This window comes from Carcharodon carcharias, chromosome 38 (assembly GCF_017639515.1).
Source record: "Carcharodon carcharias isolate sCarCar2 chromosome 38, sCarCar2.pri, whole genome shotgun sequence".
NCBI lineage: Eukaryota > Metazoa > Chordata > Chondrichthyes > Lamniformes > Lamnidae > Carcharodon > Carcharodon carcharias.
Window position 1 is genome coordinate 1,361,580 of NC_054504.1, and position 5,000 is coordinate 1,366,579.

The following is a 5,000-nucleotide window of genomic DNA, read 5'->3' on the forward strand; positions in this document are numbered from 1 at the left end:
CTCCCCCGTCCCTCACATCTCTCTCTCCCGTCCCTCTCTCTCTCTCTCCCCGTCCCTCTCTCTCTCTCTCCCCGTCCCTCTCTCTCTCTCTCCCCGTCCCTCTCTCTCTCCCTCCGTCTCTCTCTCTCTCCCACCTCCCTCCGTCTCTCTCTCTCTCCCACCTCCCTCGCTCCGTCTCTCTCTCTCCCACCTCCCTCCGTCTCTCTCTCCCACCTCCCTCCCGCCGTCTCTCTCTCTCCCACCTCCCTCCCTCCGTCTCTCTCTCTCCCACCTCCCTCCCTCTGTCTCTCTCTCTCCCACCTCCCTCGCTCCGTCTCTCTCTCTCCCACCTCCCTCCCTCCGTCTCTCTCTCTCCCACCTCCCTCCCTCCGTCTCTCTCTCTCCCACCTCCCTCCCGCCTGCTCTCCGTCTCTCCCGCCCTCTGTCTCTCACTGTTTGTCTGTCTCTCTCCTTCAGGCAGTTCCTCTCTCTGTTCCTCACTCTCTCCATCGCCCTCTCTCTCTCTCTCTCCCCCCTCTGCAGACCCATTGCTCTGCGTCCCCCTCTCTCTGTCACCCTCTCTCTCTCGCTTTACCCCACTCTCTCTCTCTGTCCCACTCTCTTGCTCCCTGCCCCTCCCATCCCCCTCCCTTTCAGCCTCTCCAGACCTCTCTCCCTCCATCCATGCCCCTTTCCCCATTCCTCTCTCTCTCCCCGTCTCTCTCTCTCTCTCTCTCCCCGTCCCTCTCTCTCTCTCCCCGTCCCTCTCTCTCTCTCTCCCCGTCCCTCTCTCTCTCTCTCCCCGTCCCTCTCTCTCTCTCTCCCCGTCCCTCTCTCTCTCTCTCCCCGTCCCTCTCTCTCTCTCTCCCCCGTCCCTCTCTCTCTCTCTCTCCCCGTCCCTCTCTCTCTCTCCCCCGTCCCTCTCTCTCTCTCCCCCTCCCTCTCCCTCTCTCTCCCTCTCTCTCTCTCTCTCCCCGTCCCTCTCTCTCTCTCTCTCCCCGTCCCTCTCTCTCTCTCTCTCTCCCCGTCCCTCTCTCTCTCTCTCTCTCTCCCCGTCCCTCTCTCGCTCTCCCCGTCCCTCTCTCTCTCTCTCTCCCCGTCCCTCTCTCTCTCTCTCCCCGTCCCTCTCTCTCTCTCTCTCTCCCCGTCCCTCTCTCTCTCTCTTCGTCCCTCTCTCTCTCTCCCCGTCCTTCTCTCTCTCTCTCTCGCTCTCCCCGTCCCTCTCTCTCTCTCTCGCTCTCCCCGTCCCTCTCTCTCTCTCTCTCGCTCTCCCCGTCCCTCTCTCTCTCTCTCGCTCTCCCCGTCCCTCTCTCTCTCTCTCTCTCGCTCTCCCCGTCCCTCTCTCTCTCTCTCTCGCTCTCCCCGTCCCTCTCTCTCTCTCTCGCTCTCCCCGTCCCTCTCTCTCTCTCTCTCCCCGTCACTCTCTCTCTCTCTCCCCGTCCCTCTCTCTCTCTCTCCCCGTCCCTCTCTCTCTCTCTCCCCTCCCTCTCTCTCTCTCTCTCTCCCGTCCCTCTCTCTCTCTTCGTCCCTCTCTCTCTCTCCCCGTCCTTCTCTCTCTCTCCCCGTCCCTCTCTCTCTCTCTCTCCCCGTCCCTCTCTCTCTCTCTCTCCCCGTCCCTCTCTCTCTCTCCCCGTCCTCTCTCTCTCTCTCTCCCTGTCCCTCTCTCTCTTCGCCCGTCTCTCTCTCTCTCCCCGTCCCTCTCTCTCTCCCTCTCTCTCTCTCTCCCGTCCTCTCTCTCTCTCTCTCTCCCCGTCCCTCTCTCTCTCTCTCCCCGTCCCAATCTCTCTCTCTCTCTCTCTCTCCATCCCTCTCTCCCCGTCCCTCTCTCTCTCTCTCTCGCTCTCCCCGTCCCTCTCCCTCTCTCTCGCTCTCCCCTCCCCTCTCTCTCTCTCTCTCGCTCTCTCCCTCCCTCTCTCTCTCTCTCTCGCCCCGTCCCTCTCTCTCTCTCTCGCTCTCCCCGTCCCTCTCTCTCTCTCTCTCTCTCGCTCTCCCCTCCCGTCCTCTCTCTCTCTCTCGCTCTCCCCGTCCCTCTCTCTCTCTCTCTCTCCCCGTCCCTCTCTCTCTCTCTCCCCGTCCCTCTCTCTCTCTCTCCCCGTCCCTCTCTCTCTCTCTCCCCGTCCCTCTCTCTCTCTCTCTCTCCCCGTCCCTCTCTCTCTCTCTTCGTCCCTCTCTCTCTCTCCCCGTCCTTCTCTCTCTCTCCCCGTCCCTCTCTCTCTCTCTCTCCCCGTCCCTCCCTCTCTCTCTCTCCCCGTCCCTCTCTCTCTCTCTCTCTCTCCCCGTCCCTCTCTCTCTCTCTCCCCGTCCCTCTCTCTCTCTCTCCCCGTCCCTCTCTCTCTCTCACTCCCCGTCCCTCTCTCTCTCTCTCTCCCCGTCCCTCTCTCTCTCTCTCTCCCCGTCCCTCTCTCTCTCTCTCTCTCTCTCCCCGTCCCTCTCTCTCTCTCTCCCCGTCCCTCTCTCTCTCTCACTCCCCGTCCCTCTCTCACTCTCCCCGTCCCTCTCTCTCTCTCTCCCCGTCCCTCTCTCTCTCTCCCCGTCCCTCTCTCTCTCTCTCCCCGTCCCTCTCTCTCTCTCTCCCCGTCCCTCTCTCTCTCTCTCCCCGTCCCTCTCTCTCTCCCCCCGTCCTCTCTCTCTCTCCCTCCGTCTCTCTCTCTCCACCTCCCTCTGTCTCTCTCTCTCCACCTCCTCCTCTCTCTCTCCACCTCCCTCCCGCCGTCTCTCTCTCTCCCACCTCCCTCCCTCCGTCTCTCTCTCTCCCACCTCCCTCCCTCCGTCTCTCTCTCTCCCACCTCCCTCGCTCCGTCTCTCTCTCTCCCACCTCCTCCCTCCGTCTCTCTCTCTCCCACCCTCCCTCCGTCTCTCTCTCTCCCACCTCCCTCCCGCCTGCTCTCCGTCTCTCCCGCCCTCTGTCTCTCACTGTTTGTCTGTCTCTCTCCTTCAGGCAGTTCCTCTCTCTGTTCCTCACTCTCTCCATCGCCCTCTCTCTCTCTCTCTCCCCCCTCTGCAGACTCATTGCTCTGCGTCCCCCTCTCTCTGTCACCCTCTCTCTCTCGCTTTACCCCACTCTCTCTCTCTGTCCCACTCTCTTGCTCCCTGCCCCTCCCATCCCCCTCCCTTTCAGCCTCTCCAGACCTCTCTCCCTCCATCCATGCCCCTTTCCCCTTTCCTCTCTCTCTCCCCGTCCCTCTCTCTCTCTCTCTCCCCGTCCCTCTCTCTCTCTCCCCATCCCTCTCTCTCTCTCCCCGTCCCTCTCTCTCTCTCTCCCCGTCCCTCTCTCTCTCTCTCCCCCGTCCCTCTCTCTCTCTCTCCCCGTCCCTCTCTCTCTCTCCCCGTCCCTCTCTCTCTCTCCCCCGTCCCTCTCTCTCTCTCTCCCCGTCCCTCTCTCTCTCTCTCTCTCTCCCCGTCCCTCTCTCTCTCTCTCTCTCCCCGTCCCTCTCTCTCTCTCTCTCTCTCCCCGTCCCTCTCTCTCTCTCTCTCTCTCCCGTCCCTCTCTCTCTCTCTCTCTCCCCGTCCCTCTCTCTCTCTCTTCGTCCCTCTCTCTCTCTCCCCGTCCTTCTCTCTCTCTCCCCGTCCCTCTCTCTCTCTCTCTCCCTGTCCCTCTCTCTCTCTCTCTCGCCCGTCCCTCTCTCTCTCTCTCTCTCTCTCCCCGTCCCTCTCTCTCTCTCTCCCCGTCCCTCTCTCTCTCTCACTCCCCGTCCCTCTCTCTCTCTCACTCCCCGTCCCTCTCTCTCTCTCTCTCCCCCGTCCCTCTCTCTCTCTCTCTCTCTCGTCCCCGTCCCTCTCTCTCTCTCTCCCCGTCCCTCTCTCTCTCTCTCCCCGTCCCTCTCTCTCTCTCACTCCCCGTCCCTCTCTCACTCTCCCCGTCCCTCTCTCTCTCTCCCCGTCCCTCTCTCTCTCTCTCCCCGTCCCTCTCTCTCTCCCTCCGTCTCTCTCTCTCCCACCTCCCTCCGTCTCTCTCTCTCTCCCACCTCCCTCGCTCCGTCTCTCTCTCTCCCACCTCCCTCCCGCCGTCTCTCTCTCTCCCACCTCCCTCCCTCCGTCTCTCTCTCTCCCACCTCCCTCCCTCCGTCTCTCTCTCTCCCACCTCCCTCGCTCCGTCTCTCTCTCTCCCACCTCCCTCCCTCCGTCTCTCTCTCTCCCACCTCCCTCCCTCCGTCTCTCTCTCTCCCACCTCCCTCCCGCCTGCTCTCCGTCTCTCCCGCCCTCTGTCTCTCACTGTTTGTCTGTCTCTCTCCTTCAGGCAGTTCCTCTCTCTGTTCCTCACTCTCTCCATCCCCCTCTCTCTCTCTCTCTCTCTCTCCCCTCTGCAGACTCATTGCTCTGCGTCCCCCTCTCTCTGTCACCCTCTCTCTCTCGCTTTACCCCACTCTCTCTCTCTGTCCCACTCTCTTGCTCCCTGCCCCTCCCATCCCCCTCCCTTTCAGCCTCTCTAGACCTCTCTCCTTCCATCCATGCCCCTTTCCCCATCCCTCTCTCTCTCCCCGTCTCTCTCTCTCTCTCTCTCTCTCCCCGTCCCTCTCTCTCTCTCTCCCCGTCCCTCTCTCTCTCTCTCTCTCTCCCCGTCCCTCTCTCTCTCTCTCCCCGTCTCTCTCTCTCTCCCCGTCCCTCTCTCTCTCTATCTCCCCGTCCCTCTCTCTCTCTCTCCCCGACCCTCTCTCTCTCTCTCTCTCTCCCCGTCCCTCTCTCTCACCGACCCTCTCTCTCTCTCTCCCCGTCCCTCTCTCTCTCTCTCCCCGTCCCTCTCTCTCTCTCCCCGTCCCTCTCTCTCTCTCTCCCCGTCCCTCTCTCTCTCTCCCCGTCCCTCTCTCTCTCTCCCCGTCCCTCTCTCTCCCCGTCCCTCTCTCTCCCCGACCCTCTCTCTCTCTCTCCCCGACCCTCTCTCTCTCTCTGTCCTCCCCGTCCCTCTCTCTCTCTCTCCCCGACCCTCTCTCTCTCTCTCTCTCCCCGTCCCTCTCTCTCTCTCTCTCTCTCCCTGTCCCTCTCTCTCCCCGTCCCTCTCTCTCTCTCTCCGTCCCTCTCTCTCT

The 5,000-nt window shown here is 62.4% G+C and overlaps 1 protein-coding gene across 2 annotated transcripts in view; it reads right to left on the reverse strand.

Moving 5' to 3' along the window:
* Positions 1-5,000, reverse strand: part of pelo (pelota mRNA surveillance and ribosome rescue factor) — a 41,860-nt gene that overhangs the window by 8,563 nt on the left and 28,297 nt on the right. The window lies entirely within an intron of this gene.